The following is a 21,622-nucleotide window of genomic DNA, read 5'->3' on the forward strand; positions in this document are numbered from 1 at the left end:
TTATCACTCTGTTGTGAAACTTGACATTAAGAATCACATTTATTATGGACCTTTACTGATCTACAGAGACATGGACCCAATTATACTTAATGGTGACGCTCAGGCTATCTTTCTGTGGGGCATAGATTTATACTCAATCCGCATTATTTTTTCCCTGCACTTTGAATTCAATTGATTGAAATGTATTTTTTCTTTTTTATACTTGGAAGCAAAGCAAAATGAATAACTTTAGAATTGTAATTATTTATTCATCGGTACTAATAAAACGACAATGTCTGTCTGTCTGTCTGTCTGTCTGTCTGTCTGTCTGTCTGTCTGCCTGCCTGCCTGCCTGCCTGCCTGCATGCACGTTAAGAAGGATATCAATAACTAATTGATGTAGAGACATGATTTTTACCTCATCAGAAAGGTCTTGTCCATGGGAGTGACATGGGCATATTTGTGTTGGGTATGTCCTATTGTTCATGAGTTATGCCCTGAAATGTATTTCAGTTTTGCAGTTTTTGCTGCAGTTACACCTGATGGCTGCCGAGTTAAAGTGGTGCTGGGCATCGTGGGTCACAGAGCACCTACGTATGTACAGACACACTTCCGTTACACCTGCTGGCCACACCGCCTGACCGACCAAGGCGCTGTCGCATTGCGCGTCACAGAGCACGGACGTAGCCAAGCGTCGGTGGGAACAAAATAAAGAGCACAGATGAAGCTAAGCCGCAGCAAAAACAACAAAATTACATTTTTAAAGTGCCTTTCACGTCGGCAGAACGTTCCAGTGATTATAAATTATACATTTTATTTATCATTATAAAGATGCCTAGGTGAAAATCAAATCTTTCAAGGATAAGTAAAAATGCTTGTCAAAAGAGAGAAGGCCCATTAAATGAAACTGAAGAACAAAGAACAGCACGGCTACACTTCAATGCTGAAAGGACTGCAACAGCGCGCCAAAATGAGTTTCCCACTCAAAGAACAGCTCGGCCAAAATGAGTCCTCCCACAGGAGTCCTCCTAGATGAGTATAGATAAAGATGAAATGTCTGTCTGTGTATCTATTTTTGTGTCAATCTACATTCCATTGGATCCTTTGGTTGCAAGCGAAGCTGCAACGGGCAAAGCTAATATAAAATAAGGTTGTATATTCTTGTATTGTTTGAGTGGTTCACTCACACAAAAGATGTATATGCTTTTGTTCACTTCATTATTTGTTCATAATTTAACTTTGTTTAAATTATTTCATTTATTTAGCAAAAACATTAAAATATCTAAGTTAGCAGTGCGTGGAGATATAACAATCTTCTTTCAATTGCAAATGCAAGCGCTATTCATTAAAAGTTCAACAAATATCTTTTGTTCTCATATTGAAGGCAAGGATTAGTATTGTGTTCAGTTGACTGATTTTTTTTCATATTTTCTTCCTCATTAGCAGCTGAATCTTATGTTGGGTTTCTACTGCACATTATGTGGCAAATTAACACAAGTTTGGCAGTGACACCATCTGGAAGTTGGTATTTCAAGTACAATGTGACTCAATCACATGCAGTATAAATGCAATGGTGCAGTGTCCACTGGTCTCACTTCCCAGGGTTCATTGAACAGAGTAGTTGAATTTTATGTTGGGTTTATGGTGCACATTTTATGGATGATTGGCACAATTTTGGCAGTGACACCACCTGGTGATGAGATTTCAAGAGAAGAGCGGCACACACCCATGCAGTATAAGTGCAACAGATTTATGTTATTAAAGTCTGAGAGACATTTGGCCATGATGGTCTATAGGTTCCAGGTATTGGTTCTTGTTAGTGATGTAGAGTTAGCTTTAGTGAATCTTGTTGTGAAACTCTGCTTTTCTGACCTCAATTAGGTAAATCTAGTAATTATATTACAGTAAAATGAGTATTAAAAAATGACCAAATAAAATTGATCACTCACTCCATGGCTGTTTGGATCGATTTCATGATCCTCACCCTGGTCTTCAAATCCCTCCACTCCTCCGCACCCCCCTACCTCTCCGACCTCCTCTCTCCTCAAAACAGCAACCGTTGCCTTCGTTCCACCGGGTCTGGCCTCCTCCTTGTCCCCCGAGTCCTCCACTTCACCCTCAGCAGCCATGCCTTCAGCCACTATGCCCCGAGGCTCTGGAACTCCTTCCTCACTCCCTTCGCCTCGTCCCCTCTCTTCCTACTTTAAGGTCTCTGCTGAAGACCTTTCTTTTCGACCTCGCATTTGGTCACCTTCTTCCCCTTCCCCCTGGCTCGGCCCCGGGATCCGTTAGTGAAGTGCTCTGAGATGCCGTCCGGCGTGGAAGGCGCTATATAAATCTAAGTTGTCGTTGTTGTTTGAGGGACATTGTTGTGTGCAAATTGGCTGCTGCATTTGCTGACAAAGTACAGTAAAACCACTTTACAGTATATTCTGTGAAGTGCCTTGAGATATCTCAATTACATGATGAGGAACTATATCAAATACAATGATGATTATTATTATTATCATTATTATTATTATTATAAACCTATGAATACTTGGACTTGACTTAAGTATGCAGAATGCAGGATACCATTGTTAAGGATGTTGTTAGTGTTACTTTGCAATCTTTGTTTCAATGGTTAAATAACAGTACTATATTGGGCATTGCATATTAGTATTTATGTTTCTTAACAATGGACATGATAAAAGGATTTCAAAACCGAAAAGGGGCTTCACATGTTTTTATATTAGAACTGAAAGTCACTGTGAAGCAAATGAGCTTTATTGTACAGCTACTGCTGAAGTGTGGAGTGTTTGCAATTATTTGTAATTTAAAGCTTCCTTTGTAAAAGATTTTGGGTAAAACCATTTGCTATCATCCATAATAAATTAATATATTAAATTCCAATCATTTAAAAAATATGCTCCTTCAATTTGCTTTTCGTCAAAGAAAACTACCAGCCTTAGATGCACAGAGAGGAATATGTCCATGATAAGGTGTGACTGAATGTCTGAGCAAACCAATAGCCTGACCTTTGCCTTTTGAACACTTCCTGAGCTCAGTTCTTGGCACCTGCTCAGTGATATGGTGGAATATTTTTTATGTGTACAAGGAGGGCAATTACCATAATTTCGGATCTTTTCCACAACAAGCTTGTGTTACCTGTAATTAGAGGGGTGGGCAGCAGTCAGGAGGTGCTTGGGCCTGAAGGGATTTGTAGGTGACAATCAGTATTTTTAAATCAATCCTTTCAGAGACTGCGAGCCAATGGGAGCCAAAAAGCAATACACACCCATGCAATATAAATGTGCAGGGTTCACATTCCGTGATCCATTAAGAGTTCTCAAGCAGTTTATTGAACACCTAGAAACGTTCAATGGATTATTATGTTAGTAACAAGATCACAAGAAAGGTTTGAATGAAAAAGACCATTTGGCCCATTTGATCTCATTTTTCTAGAATACACATCCTATCATCCTTTCATGACAGATCAAGTTGTTTCTTAGATGAGTCCATCTTTCTGGGTTCAGCCACTCTTCCTAGCAAACTATTCCAGTTGTTCATTCCTGTCTGGTTCATAAAAAAATACTTCCTGGTGTCCTGTCCGGCAATTTCCTTTGCAACCCTGAACCTATGCCCACTTGTTCTGCTACCTCAGTGCATCTGAAAATATTTTCCGGGTTTACCTTTTCAATCCTATTTAAATTCATTACACTTCTGGCCTCCTCAGAGATGTCCTTTCTCAAGATTATCGAACCTTTGCTCGTGTAATTATTGTTCATAGCTCATTCCTGTAACAGTGGAGATGAGGCTTGTTGTTCTTCTCTGCAGTGCATCTAGGGCCCAAGTCCACTTATTTTGTGTTGACCAGAAAATCTGTATAGTATTCTAGATCTACCTCACCAGAGTACTGTGCAGCTTAAGTATGCCATCTGGGAATCTGAACTCTGAAGTAATTTTCAATATAGTGCTTTGTAGGATATACTCTAAAGTGTTTTGTTGGCAAATGTGTAAAAGGAATGTATACAAGGAACAGGATAAATCAAATTATAGACCTCTGAGGCACCCTGCTTAATAACTCACCTATTTTGATCTAGTTCCTCCAACTACCCCTCTATGAATCCATGTCTATGTCTTACCCTTGATACCTAATGAAGTCAGTCTGACTGACTCAGTATTCCCTCCGCACCACCATCGATGACCAAGTCTTCAGTCACTATACCCCTAACCTCTGGAAGTCACTGCCTCACCCCTCTCTATCTGTCTCTCTAAATCTCACATTGAAATCCCACCTCGACGACCCTGCCTATGATCACTTCTCCCTTTTCTCTGACCAACCCTGCAACTGAGACGTTATCTTAGATGAAGGGTGCTCTATAAATGTAAATTGTTGTTATTGTTGATATGGAGCCAAAAAGTATAAAACAGGTTTTCTCCTCTGCTGCTGCATTATAAGCAAAGCATAAAGAGGCATTTGGCATTGAAGTGAGGTTGCATTATGACTTGATATAGTTTCTGGTACAGTTGTCATCTGTGCTGTGCAATCACAATGATATATCTGAATAATTTATAATTTTTTACAAGAGATCCAATGCTCAGGGCAAGGAATTTTATTGGCATAATTTGATCATATTGGGGTCTAAAATGTAAGCGTTGTAAGAACCTGGATTTTCAAAGGATTCATAAATATCTAACTGTGCCTACAATCAGCAATACTATTTACATTCATATAGCACTTTAATGTTGGGAGGATATCTCAAGCACTTCACAGAGTTGACTGGGGGTTTAAACTTGGGGTTCCAGTTGTTATTACACCAGATAAAGAATGCATTGGAAAGAGTTCCTGCAGGTCAGCATGTTGTGACACTCTATTTGACGCAGAATTAAATCCTTTGCAAACGTAGTTTGTGTTTCCCACGACTTAGACTGACTTGAAGCTGTGATCCATTGCTCTTGGATTTTTATATTGTTGGTTTACCTTTTATTATATCAGACTGCTCGGGATGTTCATTATTGCTATATTTCACAGCTCTGTGCAAAGAAAAATGCCTCCATCCAGAAGAAGGTGCCATCTTCTGGATGTTTTGCAACACAACATCTTTGTTAACACTACTGCCATTGGCATTAATGAATTAACTACTGAGATTGGATTGGTATTGGCAGTGAATCTGAATAGATTCAATGACTTAAAATGATAATTTTACATTGGATTTTAGAATCATTTTGTGTTTGTGCTCCAATCAGTGAAATAGTGATAATTTGAGATTGTGATCATCTGTGCAAGCGAGTGCTGGAGTCTCTAGAGATGACATTCAATGATAAATAGCAAGGGTGCCTAACAACAACAACAACAACAACTTGCACTTACATAGCACCCTCCATGCAGGGTAGCTTCTCAGAGCGCTCAACAGTAGTTGAGCCTGACTCCGGGCCATGGGGGTGCGTGGTGGGGAGGTGACCATAAGGAAGGTTTTCAGGCGGGACTTGAAAAAGGGGAGAGAGAGAACAAGGCAGAGGAATTGAGGGAGAGTGCTCCAGAACTTTAGGCAATGCCTAAGCTAACGTAAGATACTTTATTTTAATATGTTACAAAAATCTGGGGAGGTCCTTTGAATCATAGGTTAAATTACCAATGAACCACACTACTGGAATACCAAGACACTTGATTGTATCTGGCTTCCCTGGTGTTGTTTAGAAATATTTTAATGTTCGCCCACAAAATACACAGTCACTACACTTTACAGTATATTCTGTGAAGATCTTTGAGACATTTCAATGATGTGATAAGGTGCTTTGTCAAATATAAGGATTATTATTCTTATTCACAAAATATGAGGGTTTCTTTTCCTTTCACGTAATATTTCACCAGATTTAATTTACATAAGTGAATACTTCTGGCAATTATCCAGCTCTGTTACAGAAAGACACAGAGACAAATGAACAGGAACAGGAACATTTTTTTTTCAGTGAGCTCTTAGAAATCTCACTTGAAGCAAGAACTAATCAAGTACCTGACAGGAAGGATTGATGGTATGGAATCATTCAGCACTTGGAATGGTGAAAACTTCCAATCTCTTCTTGCTTTGGGGCGATGTGAAGAATGTTTAATGGATTTCCTCAGACTGATTTGGGACTTCATTTTTCCCGGAAATCAATAGGTACATTTAAAAAGAGCCTGATTTATTAAGCTATTACTCAATAAGTAATGCAGGTGGAGATCCATTTGGAATATACAAGTGAGTGACTTATAAAACTAACCATTGTTTTATTTAAGAACCTTTATAATTCAGAACAATTTATACTAAACTGATTTCTAATCCATCTTCTTAATACAATCATTTGTGTTTAAACCGTTTTGAATCAGCATTGTCAGTGACTTAAACATCCATTTTGTTTTATTCAATTATTAATCTAGTTACTTCTCAACATATAGAAATAACCAACTACAGAGTAAAGGACAACTACACAGGTATACACCTCAATGTTTATAAGCAAAGGCATAATGTATGGAGTATTTGCTCTAATTGATAGTGACTGATTTATTGTTTTTCAGTAATTCCCCAACAAACATGCACATGAGCATCTTGGGTGCTGTGAATCTAGAATAGTATTTTGTCAAGCTATGAAGAAATTGATAGACATACTTGCAGACGACACTCAAATCCTACAAGAGATTAAAGAGGCACTGCTTGATAGAAATTAGAAAATAGAATAAAATGTACAATTTATTTGAACATACATATAGTGAATGCGGAACATATTGAGGTTGGGTGTTGACTCTGATGTTATAAGATGGAGTGGTATAATATTAATAGGTATAGGAAAAATATATTACCAAACTACCACTGAGTGCTGACGGCAGTGAATTACCTCAATGCTTACAGGGTTTTCCCATTTTTGTGTTAGATTTTACTTTGGGTGAAGATAAGGTTGAATAGAAACTGACGTCATTGTCTTTATCAAAGAAAAAGTCAAAGTTCTGTGTTACTTCAGTCATAAATATAGACATTATGCTTAATGTGCTTCAACTGTGCACTAGATATATTTTAATTTTTATCCGTGAAAGTAAAATTGCAATAAAATAATAATTACAATGCCAATTCTCATTAACATTACTAGCCAAAGAAAGTTACATGTCTCTGCTGATCAGAGGAAAATATAATATAGGAGTAAAAACAGATTTGCCAACAAAACATTTAGATCTTTATTATTTACAATCACAAACAGCGTCCTCTCTATCTGTGACCAGGGCTCCGTCTGCCTCATCGGCCTCTTGGATCTCTCTGCCGCATTCAACATAGTCGAAATGCCATCCTTCTCCAAATGCCTCCCTCATCTACCTTGGTTCGAGTCCTATTTAACCAACTCGGCAAATGGTTTCTCCTCCCGTTCCCACCTAGTCACCTGCGGGATACCCCAGGGCTCCATTCTTGGACCTCTTCTTTTCCTTATCTATATGCTCCTTCTGTCATCCGCAGACATGGGGTAAACTTCCATATGGATGTGGATGACATACAAATCGACTTTGCCTCCTCCAGTACCAACCCCAGGTCTACCGATGTTCTATCAGCTTGTCTGGCAGACATCAGGGCCTGGATGACTGTGAAGTTCCTGCAGCTGAATTTGGACAAGAAGGAAGCCATACTCCTTGGCTCCTGTCAACATCTTCACTCTTGCAGATCTGAACTCCTCAACTTCCCTGGGTCCTCGCTCACACTCACCGAACCAGTGTGCAACCTAGGTATCCAGTTCGACCACCAGCTGTCCTTCTTTCCCCACATCCAGTCCCTGACCAGGACTGCCTTCTTCCACCTCCCCCACATCACCCACCTCCGACCATACTGTACCTTACACCAAATGCAGCTGAAACCCTCGTGCATGCATTTGTCACCTCCTGCCTAGATTACTCAAACGCACTCCTCGACGGTCTCCCCACTATTCGAAAGATCCAGTTCATTCAGAACATTGCTGTCTACATACTTACTTGGACCAAACTCCGTACCCACATCTCACCAGTTCTGGCCAGGTTCTACTGGCTCCCCATCAACCAATGGATCGACTTCAAGATCCTCACAGTTGTGTTCAAATCCCTTCACTCTCTAGCACCTCCCTACCTCTCCGACCTCCTCACTCCCCAATCCACCATCCAGCACCTCTGCTCGACTGACACTGGCCTCCTGCTCATCCCTCGCACACTCCACCCCGCCATCACAGCCAAAATGGTCTATCCATCCTCTGCTTACTATTGTATAATATTGTAATTGAGTTTAATAGAACAATATAGTAGCTTAGTTGTGCAGAGAGAGAACATTGGGGCAACATGTAAAAACTGCACCTGACACACATTTCCTGCTGGGTGAAGTTGGCTAAATTCTTAAGTCACCAGGGGTTATCATACACGGGAGTCCAGACGGCAAGAGAACATGGATGGATCAGTCATGCCAGGATACTGATAAATGTTTCCAAGGATGATTAAGAAGCAATATTATCAGAATCCCAAAATACATTGTAGAGTAGCAGAAAGGCATCTCAGTGAGTCTGAATTCCTGCTGGGTGAAGTCATTAAGAATAAGGCTAACTGTTCAAAACTGGTGCAAAGCTTCTAAAAGACAGCATGGCTTAAACATGAAGTGTCAACTACATACTGGGTTTAAAGTGAAAAGGAAAAGTTGTAAATTTAAAAAAAATACAGATCAGTTATGACCTTTAGGAGGGTAGCAGAATCCCCTCATCGCCCATATCCAAAAAACAAAAACAATAATAAATTGGTCATTTTCAATCTACGACTGTTTGTGGGACATTGCTGTGCGCAATTGGCTGCCGCGTTCGCCCACAAATATACAGTCAATTCACTTTACAGTGTGTTCTGTGAAGCGCTTTGGGACGTCCTCCCGACGTGAAAAGCGCTATATCAAATGCAAGGATTATTATTATTATTATTATTATTATTATTATATGTTCTAGTGCATCAGTTTTCAGAAAGCCAGCAATTCTCACCAGGAGCAAATTTTTGAAGATGTGCATAATTGTGTGTTCTTTCTTTGTATGTGGCTATCTTTCACTGTCTCCAGGAATGGAAATGTCTTCTGATAAAGATATTTCCACTCCACCTGCATTGCGCAACCAATGCAATTTGCAAAGGAATTCCTGGACCTCCTGATTTCATTCCAAAATGACCTAACTCTAATTTTAAGATGATGCCCCCTTGTTCTGGATTCCCCCACCCACCAGAGGAAAGAGTTTCCCTGTGTAGTTGCCCTATCGAATCCCTTTATTACTTGAAACATCTCATTTTAAACACAAAATTTTCCTCTGCAAACCAACACAACACAAACGCCCTACTGGTCGGCCTCCTCAACTCCTCCGTCCATAGGCTGCAGATCATTCAGAACTCTGCAGTGTCTGTCTTCTACCACACCAGGCTCCGAGACCCTATCACGCCATCCTCGCCCAACCCCACTGGCTGCCCATCACACAGAGGATACAGTTCAAGATCCTGGTCCTCACTTTCAAAGCCCTCCACGGCCTTGCTCTCCTCTATCTCTGCAACCTCGTAACTGCCTACCAACCTGTCTGCTCTTTCTGCTGAGTGGGTTCTGGCCTGCTTTACGTCCTCCACCTTGCCCACTCCATCATTGGCAGTTGGGCCTTCAACCATTCTTCCTCCCACCCTCTGGAACTGCATCCCGCAGTCCCTCTGCCTTGCCCCCTTGCTTGCCTCCTTCAAGACTCATCTCAAGACCCTCCTCTTCAACCGTGCTTTCGATCACCTTCCTTACCCCCTCAGCGCCTTGGGACGTCCTCCCGACGTGAAAGGCGCTCTATAAGTGGAACCTTGTTGTTGTTGTTGCCCTCCACCCCACCGATCCCAACCCTAAGCTCGGGTCGGAAACACCGATTGTCCAGCACCTTGGGACATCCTCCTGAAATGAAAGGAGCTTTAGAAATGTAATTTGTTGTTGTTGTTTGTTGTTGGACCCGCAATAAGCAAAAGAGATATGCACCATTTTAAGTGACTGCCAGATCCAGGCAAATCCAGGATAACACGGAGGAGAGAGTGCAATGCTAAGGGATACAGTGGAAGGCATTTGGCAAATGTGTCAAAGGATGCTGCAAGGCATGAAAGATGACAAATGCAATTAGGCAGCATCCAAAATCAATTGCACTTTTTTCCAGCTTTACCGTTATAATTTTTTAAAAATGTTCTCCATTGTGAAGGGTGACATACAAATTTAAAATGAGGATATTTGGAATAAAAGGGGAAGTCAGGCAAATCTTTATTGCCCACACCACACAGAGGTAAAGAATAAGTTACAGAAAAGAGCTATTGATGTGAATGGTGTAAATGGGGTTACGAGGGATTAGGTGCGTTTATGGAGAGAGAAGGCATATTTGAGGAAGAAGATAAGTGGGGTTGATCTGTTAATCTGTTTTACCAGCTATTTTAAATTGAAATCCTCTAACCACTGATTCATCAACCAACTGCTGACTCACCAACCACTACTGACCTACAAAAATTCAGACTACAAAATGCAAAGTGCAAAATAATCCTTACCAGAATCCTTAATTTGTTTTCACAGGTTTGTAAGTGAATCACACATACTCAGACTCAAACTTGCAGAACATTTTGGCATATGTATTCTGCATTTTTGGACTCAATTTACACCAAATATTCTTCAAATGTATGCTTTCAACAGTATTTCCTTTAGAAAGCATTATATTGATTTGGAATAGAATCATGTATAACAAGGGTGACTTATTTTGCTGTAATATGTATTCTGCTTTCAGCATGCTTGAGAATAGATGCATAACACTGTGAAAATAGCATTATTTGAATACATTTGACTTTTCTACACAGAAGCATTGTGAATGGAGAAATGCACCAAAATCGATGCATCAAAAATGGTACATTCTGTTCAGAGGACTCCTGTATATACATGACCTACCTCTTTGCTTCTGCTTTAAGCTCAACCCCATCCAGCTCACTCCCCACCCCCAGACTCCAAATCAATCATGTGAAGTTCGCTGTTGTTCCGAAATTTTCTTTTGGTCAGCCAGGTGTCTGATTCATCAGTTAGTATCTACTGTAGTATCACTATCGGTTAAATACACTAAAAGATAAGGTAATAATAATATTTACATTTGATATGGGACCATTCCACCTTGGGAGGACATTTTTAAAGTGCTTCACAGGATTTATTGTAAAGTGGAGTGACTGTATATTTTGTGCATAGTAAATAAGTTTTGCAAGAGTGTAAGGGAAGTGAAAATTCTGCTAATGTGAGAAAAGTAATATCTGATGCTCATAAGCAAAAATGAAATATATTAAACAAAACTCATGCTTTTAACATTTTTGTGACTGTCAGAATATGTCCGTGTTATTCAAAATCAACTTATTAATAATAATAAATCCTTGTGTTAGATATTACTCCTTTCATTTCACGATAACGTCACAAAGTGCTTCACAGGGTTAACTACTAGTGTAATGACTGTGTATTTTGTAGGCAAAATTGAGTTAGGAGGCTTTGATCCAAAAAGTTAGGGAATTCCTGTCATAAGAGTTACTTGCTCATAGAATGATCTCTCAGGTTTTAAGTAAGTTTTGCAAATAGAGTGTAAAAATTCTGTCAAACTGTAAAAACCTGAAAGATTGAGATGCTCAGACCATGTGAACTGAAAGAGTGAAATGTTAATGGAAAGAGAAAAAGTATAAATATTTTATAAACATGAATGTAATTTTTTGGTTGGAAGTATTTTCTCCCCTATTTTGAATCATGTAATCTTCTTGTTCTATCCATACATCCAAATCTTACAAAAGGACAGCAGCAGATTTGCTTAGTGAAGCTGTATATCACATACAGGTTCCCAGCAGTACACACCTGTACAGGTCTCTGTGTGATCAACACTCTTCGGTCGTATGTGGAAAGTTTTAGATTGCTACAATCAGAGCGTCAGTCAAAACTGATGAATTTTCCAGTCTCAACTGCCTTCTCGTCGAGATCAAGCACTGAAAAGAATGCTAAGTGGTATGGAAAACAACAGAGCCGGTTGTTTCAGTGAGTCGATAGCTTGCTGTTGGTATTTTCTTTTTAAGTGTGTACATATGGCACATATGATACTGTTAAAGTAAGAATGTGGAGTTCTGTTAAGGTGGTTTTGAAAAATGGCCCTCGAGCAAATCACTGGTAGTGATTGTGGCATTTGACCAAACGTCAGTATGTAGCCAGATGTAGATTAAAGGAATAGCGTTTGTAATTGCCACTCGTAATTGACCGGTCACTGAGGGCAGACATTCTTTCCACTCAGCTCCTGTTAACCCTGCAAGCCAAAGCCTTAATGAGTCGGGTGGCCTCACTGGACATGCAGCAAGCAGCTTGTCATAAAGTATTTTCAATGGCAAGCTGTGCAGTTTTAATTGGTTAAATCTCCAGCAGCGCTACAATGCACAATCTGGGATCCCCAAGCTTTGGTTCTTGCCAATCTACACCTCATCGTCTCTGAAATTGTGTAAGCAGGATGTGTCCCTCCAGGGAGGGAGTGTACATTCCATTCCAGACACAGGGATTTCCATGTCTAGCTGGCATGCATAGAACCCTGTCTGCTTTGGATACTTGTAAGCATGGTGATAGGTTTCATCAGTTACCCAGCTGACCCAAAATAAGCTGCTTTTTGTAAAATACATCAAAGAAGTCAAAGCACCCTTGGTTTTATTATATTGTTATATAAATGTGTGAAATAAACAGAATTATTTACTTGAACAAGTGACATAAGAAAACTTTCCACTTGCAGATCATAACTTCCTACCATCCTTTGAATTATAATTATTCATATTCCACCGCTCCTTAACACTAATTCTATAATTTTACCCCTGTGTTTTAAGTCGTACATCCTGTCGAACAACATCATGCATCATTTTCCTTCTTGAAAAGGGTCTTTATTAGTCACTGCAAGGTATGGGGAGTCCAAGGCTCATTCATCCAATGATTTTCCCTTTCCATATGGCATGGCATTAACCTGGCTGAAATCCAAACTAACCATAGAGGAATCGCAGGCACAAATCATTTCTGTGGCTTCACAGTTGGTGAACTGATTTTTTCCCTTCCCGCCCCCAAGAAATATCAATCGTATAATGTTGCCCAGCTGAGGTATTGCAGCCTAAATTTGCTCTTTGAAAGCTATCACTGCGTGGAGGGATTTGATTATCGCGAAGGCAAGAACAAAACAGAAAGATTTAATTCAACTGTATCACACACCACCAGGAACAGTCCAGCAGGCAAGGTGATGGGAACTACCCAAAATAGTAACTAACATAATTTGTTTCCTAGACACATCATACTAATGTGCCATTACTTACTTTGCTCTAGTCAACGAATGTGGGTGATTCTAGGTTCATGTCTCAGATAGTTACCTACAGTTGAAATATTAGCCCAGAGTTTCAACATTTCGGTATCATTGTGACAAATTACATTGCCCTTGTTTAAACCTCTATTCATCCAGTCATGAACTTTGTTCTATTATTCATTTCCTCCTGAGGGTTGGGCGTGTAGCTCATTAATTTAATGAACTCGGTCAGTTTCTAAAACTGACCATAACTTCAGGGATATCCCCACCTGAACAGAAACTTAAAGTCCAGCTTCCTTGTAAATGAGACATTAAGCCTAAATCTTGACTGCCAGTTCAGGTGGATGTTAAAGAACCCATAGCATTATTTGCAAAAAGAAGGGAGTTTCTCCTGGTGTCCTGGGATATTGGTTGCCACGTTCACCTACAAAATTCACAATCATCACACTTTACTGTATGTCCTGTGAAGCTGTTTGAGATGTCCTCCTGATGTGAGAAGCTCTGTATCAAATAAATTAATTATTAATATCTGTCCAGTGAATATTGTCTGATTCTGCCCTGAGATAATACTGAGCTGAAGTTTTGGAACTCGTGGAGGAATCATGCACAAGTGAAAATAAATTGAAATAAAAAGTAGAAATGTATTTTTCTCTCTTTATGTATAAATCAGACATGAGATCTACATTCCAATGCAGAAGTCATTATTTACCAATCAACATGTGATGTATTTAAATGTTATATTCATATAATATTCTTATATAGTTCACTGTCATTGTTCAGAATAAGAATAATCCTCGCACTTGATCACTTGGCACTTGTGAAAAGTCTCAAAGCACTTCACAATGTAGTGGCTTTGTATTATGTAGGCAAATACGACAGCTAATTTGTGCTCAGCAGTGTAAGTCATCAAGTAAATGAAAGTAAGCAGCCATAAAGTAATCATTGTATTGGTGATTGTTATCCAGGACACAAGAAGAAATTACCTTCTCTTTTCAAATAGTGCCATAGGATTTTTAGTGGTCACCTGAACAAGCCTCTTTAATGTCTCATTTGAAGGACGACAACTCTGACAACACAACACTCCCCAGCAGCCTAGACTGAGCACAAAGTCACAGCGTGGGGATTGAATTCACAATCTTTCAAGGTGCCCGTGCTATCAATTCATCCAGGCTTTACTGTAATAAGTATTACCCAGACCTTGGTTGTAGTTTTACCCTGCATTTTGGCATTATATATCGTAAATCCTGTGAAGCATTTTGAAACATCCTCCTAATGTGAAAGACACTATATCAAATGCAAGGATTATTAAAGTGATTTTTTTTCTATTTCCAATATCAGCCCTCCACATGGCTTTTCTTTGATTGATGCTGCCTCTGTGTTGTAGGCAGTTTCACATTATAGTCTGTAATCACGAGAAACTGAGTTGATCCCATCCTAATTCATTTGATATATTTGTCAGAGAGCCGAATTTCACTCCATCTGTTTGAGCTGAATTTGAAATAAAAGGTCAAAGAATAGAGTACTTACCCACTGCACTACACAGTCCCCTCAATTACTTTATTTTCTGGTATCACATATACAGCAGATATTACAAAATTAATAATAAATAATGCTTCCATTTGATGTAGCACCTTATCAGGCCTTCAGAACTTCTCACAGTACCTCACAGTATTTACTGTAAGGTGAAGCAATTGACTATTTGCAGGCCAAATTTCACACTGAGTCAATGTTCTGAGATTTCGCTTACAGTCACTATACTTACAGTAATCTCTGGAACATCTTAACGTGGTAAATGCTGTATCAAATGCAAGGATAATTATTAATTATTCAAATAATTTGGCAAATACTTTTGAATATCCATAAATAGGTTGTAATAGTTTACTGTAACATGTCAGTCAGATTGAAGTATTTTGATAAAGATACAACTACTATCAACTTGATATAAATCAGTTAACTCCTGGATCTTGGAATACAATATAATAACAATAATCCTTGCATTTGATATAGCGCCTTATCACATCAAAGCGCTTCACAGAATATACTGTAAAGAGAATTGACTGTATATTTTGTGGGCGAAACACAGCAACCAATTGCACACAGCAGTATTCCACAAACAGTTGTGGATTGAGTGACCAAATTATTATTTTTTTGAGGGATTATTACCCCCAGAAAGCGATCCACCAATCAACTAACAACCAGATTCCTATTTATTGCAAGGCAGGGTGAAACCTTGGGCAAGTTTCCTTACTCCACATGCCTGATAATAATCCTTCAAGAAAAAAAACAAAAAAAGCGTGTGGAGTAAGGAAACTTGCCTTAGGTTTCACCCCAAGTCCAGTCATATGGGAGATAATTTATCCCTTGAGCTATCAAGCCTTGGCAACAGTCTGGCAAAACAATTGAACACCCTTATATAAATGCTCACTGACTACTTTAAATCAATTACCAAATGACAAGCCTTGTTATATGAATTAAATCTAATTCAGTTGGCAGGATCAAGCGAAAGCTGCTAAGCACACATACAGTTCTACAGAATTCAATAAGCAATATCACCGTGAAGGGCACTGTTTACATCATGAGGCATATGTAGAATTATTGATTATCATTGCTGCCACTCTGCCCTGCAGTTGTTTGTCAACTAATGAATATTTTGCTTTCTCTTTATTTGGGGAAAGCCAGGCAAGGCACTTTGTGCTGATCTGCCACTGGTAAACATGCAGATTTATTGAGTATACTTATTTCAAATCACATTCAATATTCCTTTGGACTGTTTATTACTTGCCTGAGGAAAAATGGGTTCTGATGACAATGCACAGATGCATCCTGAATCCTTCACAGTGTACTTTAGTACACAGCTTTATTGTGGAAAATAGCTTTATATAAGTCTGCAGAGTTAGTGGAATCAAACTATGGACATCAATGTGCTCTCTGCTTTTTGTGTTTGTTTTATCTTATCCTTGATATTTTACTACTACTAGTTTACTTTACAACTCATCCCTCCACAGGCTGCAGATGATCCAGAACTTTGCATCCCGTGTTCTCTCCCACACCAAACTCTGTGACCCCATTTCCCCCATTCTCGCCCGACTCCATTGGCTCTCTATCCTTCAGAGGATCCAGTTCAAGATCCTGGTCCTCACCTACAAAGCCCTCCATGGCCTCGCCCCACCCTACCTCTGTAACCTCCTAACCCCCTATCAACCCGCCCGCTACCTCCGCTCAGCTGGGTCCAGCCTGCTCTCGGTCCCCCGACCCACCCGCCCCACCATTGGTGGGAGAGCCTTCAACCCCTCTGCCCCCAACCTCTGGAATTCCATTCCCCAATCACTCCGCCTCGCCCCCGCTTTAGCCTCCTTCAAGTCACGCCTCAAAAACCCTCCTCTTCGACCATGCTATTGGTCACCCCCCTTCTCTTCCCCTCCCTTCTCCCTTCCTGATCCCAGCTCAGGTCTGAAATACTATACACTGTCCAGTGCCTTAGGACGTCCTCCCGAAGTGAAAGGTGTTATACAAATGTAATCTTGTTGTTGTTGTTGTTACTACTAATAATAATTCGCCCACAAATATACTGTCAATTCACTTTACAGCATATTCTGTGAAGCACTTTGAGACGTCTAGAAGACTTGAAAAGCGCTATATCAAATGCAAGGATTATTATTATTATCATTATTATTATTAGAATAATTCTTACTTTGATATAGTGCCTTTTAGGTTGCAATGATGTCTCAAAGGGCTTCACAAAATATAGTGTAAAGTGTAGTGACTGTGTACCTTGTATGCAAACATGACAGATAATTTTAGTGAAAAACCCACACACCAAATCTCTTTGAGACAACGTCCAAAAATATACTGAGGTCTAATTTGCAGGTTTGGTTAACAATTTATGTATAAAATTTGCAAGTTTGGGTTAACCATAGGAATCTTAAATACGTAACTCACAGGTCTCCAGGTGAAGGTGGATTGAATATATGACAGGGCATGTGCCATGCGATCTGAGAAAGAAGCAGGATTCATAGGGTCATTGGTCTTTCCTCATTGCATCCTTTCTCATGTTCTTATGTTCTTCTGTCTTCTTAACTCCTTTCCTCCTACAACCATCTTATCCAAAATAAATTTTAAAAATAGTTTTGTCACCCAATTCACTACTGTGCGCAATTGGCTGCCGCGTTTCACCCACAAAATATATAGTCAATTCACTTTACATTACTGTGAAGTTCTTTGAAATGTCTTGAAGACTTGATGAGGCATTATATCAAATACAAGGATTATTTGTATTAAAGTTGAAACTGTTTCCCACTAACCAGCACTGCAATAGACAATTTTGTGTCCAATTATTGTGAAATTCAAGGAAACTATACCTATAGGCTCATGGATATACTGAGACATGCTACATTTTTCAACAACATGTTAATTGAATTACAATATAAATGCAATTTTCACCCAGGTATCTCTATTGATACTTCACAACTCTAAAGATGCACTTGTATATTTTCCACTTGAATCTTGTTGAGTATCTGAATGCATGATGATACACGTTTTTTTTCTAAAAAGGTCTCAATAAGCAATGTATAAACAAACAATCATTTCACTGTGTGAATTGCTCATTTTAACTAGAACAATGTGAATAGTATTGTATGGATGAACTGGAGGCCACAGATAGAAGCCTTGTCAATTTCACTTCTGCGCACAGGTGTTGTAATGTGAACGATTGATGACCAATTTCCTGACTTCATAAACAGTAAGCACATTTCTGGCCACTTGCCAGCAATCTCAGATTTTCCCAGCAAACCTTCATCTAACAAAATTAGATTGGAGATAGATTAGAAGATCAGCCATGATTGAATGGCGGGGCAGGCTCGAAGGGCCGAATGGCCTACTCCTCCTCCTACATGTTACGTTATGTTATGTTATGTTATGTTATGTTATGTTATGTTATGTTATGTTATGTTATGTTAAGAACAATCTGGAGCTACAGCTGAATTCACTCTGAAAGCAGCCATAATACCATGCAAAAATAAAATCCACAAATGTGGTAGTTACAATAATTCCGGTAAGACATTGCAGAGTTTGAGATCTGGAAATCAAGGCCACAGTCTCTTCCCTCATTTCCTTCGTGATTATAGAGGGTACTTCAACCTGTTAATTTTGTTAATACTGCTTTACCTCCATGGGGAACAATTGTCACCTGGGCTTCAAGGCTACTTTGGGTATTTTTCTCATATTCAAATGTGAGTTTGGCAGAGTGCTAAATGTTTTCCTTTCCTGGATTAATAGCATCAATTGAGACCCATCACTGTGGACAGGGAAGAGTTCAAATTATGGAAAGTGATGCTGTATAAAATGAATTTTTAAATTGGCTTATTTCATCAGCAGCGCAGACCCCACTTTCTTTTCTTTTCCACTTCTCAGGATGTGGGTGATGCTAGCAGACCCAGCATTCATTGTCCATCTCTAGTTTCCCTTAGAAAGTTACGGTGGGCTTTCTGTTCAAACCGCTGTAAACCGTGTATTGACGGTTCTCTCACATTGGTGTTAGATAGAAAACACCAGTAGTTTGACCTTGATGAAGGAGAGACGATGTATGTCCAAGTCAGGATGACTAATGTCTTAGACAGGAATGTATAGGTGGTGGTATTCCTTTACTTTAATGTCCAGTGTTTCAACCATTTACTTTGAGACAAGCAGAGCATGCAGAGTATGTACTGAAGGTCATTGCTATTCACTGCAGGAACATCAACAGTTGGCCTAATCTGTGGTCGATTTCCTAGTTAAAATGCACCGGTTAACTATACTTCATGATGAGTAATGTTTAGAGTCCCCCACAGACAGTCAGTAATTGCACACTTGATAGCTTTATCGCTTTATGGCTAGTAAAGCAGTGATGATACTGACATGGTGAATGGGACAATGCGTACCTGGATACCGTACTTCAAAAAAATCAGATCTGCTAGAAATAATGCACACAAATTTTATCAGATAATTTTGCATATGTATAAGTCTAAATCAAGTGTAGGCTCCATTAATCATCAGTTCCTCTACTGATTGGATTTACTACCGTGCTCGTTGGTTAATATGTTGCACGATGTAACTCCTTTTCTAAAGAATTAGGAAAGTTTAAGTAAGGTGCGAGTAGTGACACCTGCACGTACAAGTGTCAGCCTTTCTCAGTTGGAACCATCCTGCTTCTGAGTGGGAAGATTATGGATTCATGCCCCACATGAAGATTTTGAACTCACATTCTAGGTTAATATAATAATAATCCTTGCATTTGATATAGCGCTTTTCACGTCGGGAGGACGTCCCAAAGCGCTTCACAGAACACACTGTAAAGTGAATTGACTGTATATTTGTGGGCGAACGCGGCAGCCAATTGCGCACAGCAATGTCCCACAAACAGTCGTAGATTGAAAATGACCAATTTATTATTGTTTTTGGTTTTGGAGGGATTATTATTAGGCTCTGTGTGGAGTAAGGAAACTTGCCCAAGGTTTCGCCCTCTGCCTGGAATTGAACTCAGGTCTCTCGCTTGTAAAGCGAGTGCTCTAACCACTGAGCTACAGGACTCCAAACACTCCAGTGCTGGGGAGATTGTATTATTGGAAGTGCCGTCCTTCAGATGAGACTTTAAATCGTGGTTCTGTCTACCTGTTCAAGTGGATGTTAAAGATCAGTTAAAGACTTTCGCCGGTATTCTGGCTAACAATCCCCCAATTGGCCATTCAACTATAGCTGGTTGTGGGACATTGTTGTGTGCAAATTAACTGGTACGTTCTCCGACAAAATACACAGTGGCTTCACTTCACAGTAACATGAAGCGTTCTGAGATATCTTCCCAATGTGAAAGGTGTCATATCAAACTCAATGATTATAATAATTAAACCTTGCCTAATTTTCTGTGCACTTTTCTGAATGTACATACAATTTTAACAATAGACCCACAAATGGTACATTTTTATATTTCTAAAGTTGAAGATGTTGAGGTGAAACGATTTGCATTCAAAATGCATCGCAAGTCTTCTGGCAACGAAAAGGAAATGAAATAAGAAGGAATTATATAATACCACACATTCACTCAGCAAGTGAAGAGCAGTATAGGTTACTAAGTCCTTACCTGTAGCCCAGAAGGGATATGCAGAAATGAATGACATAAACGACTTGAAAAGCAGAAGGGAAGAATTTAATCGAGCAAGGAAATGAGATGCATAGTCTTCTATCTCTCTCTACCCCCAGGTCAACTGTAGAGAACACTGAATGGATGAGCCTGTTTCATGTGCCTGAGCAGTTTATACAATAGTTAAGATAAAGAATCCCTTCCCAGAAAACATCTGGTCTCTGCAAGTACATCCCACTTTCATTGCAAGCAATTCCGTTTGCAACCAAGTAGGGCCTTCAGCCACACACCTCTGTAACCTCAATCCCTCTATCTCGCCCTCTCTTTATCTATCTTTGAATCCCACCTTAAGACCAAACTATCCAACTGTGTCTATAGTCAACTCTCTCTCCCCTTTGTCCCCTGATTAGTGAGCACTGTTCAGGGCTCTGAGATACTAGCCTAGGATACCATATAAATGCAAGCTGTTGTTGTCCATTTCCAGCAGTGAGCAAATTGTTGAATCAGAAGAAGCAGCAAGGGCTAAGATAAAATTCCACAACAATTTACATTTATTTAGCTCCTTTCACTTCAGGAGGATGTCAGAAAGTGCCATGGGCAACTGAACTGGGGGGAGCATGGAGATAAGTTGGGTATCAATGAAAGATGACCGAAAGGGTGGTTGAAGAAATAACAGGCTTTAAAAGGGGGGCAGCAGTGGAGCTGAGTGAGGCTGAGGGTAATAAACAAAACAAACAGGATCCTGAGCTAAATTACCAAACAGTTGAGTTTGGATTCTCAGATGTCTTGATCTGGCTGTATAGTAATCTGGTCAGGCCACACTGTGAGCACTGTATACAGTTCTGACCACTTTATACAACTGATCACCTGCTCTCTTGACCTTAACCCTGCCCCTCTCCTTACCTTCCAGCTCCACCTCCTTGCCTCTCTACTCACAGACATCATAAACCTCTCCCTGTCCACTGGTACTGTTCACACCCCATTAAAAACATCCGTCATCACTCCTATCATTAAAAAACCCTTCCTGGACCCATCATTGCTCTCAAACTACCACCCCATCTTCAACCTCCCTTTCCTCTGGAAAGGGTTCTGGAACAAATTGTTGCTTCCCAGCTTCGCTCCTTCCTCTCCCGCCACTCCCTTTACAAACCCTTCCAAGTCTGGTTTCCGTGCTGCCAACAGCACAGAAACAGCCCTGGCCAAAGT

The sequence above is a fragment of the Callorhinchus milii genome, unplaced genomic scaffold (genome assembly GCF_018977255.1).
Source record: "Callorhinchus milii isolate IMCB2004 unplaced genomic scaffold, IMCB_Cmil_1.0 Scaffold4, whole genome shotgun sequence".
NCBI lineage: Eukaryota > Metazoa > Chordata > Chondrichthyes > Chimaeriformes > Callorhinchidae > Callorhinchus > Callorhinchus milii.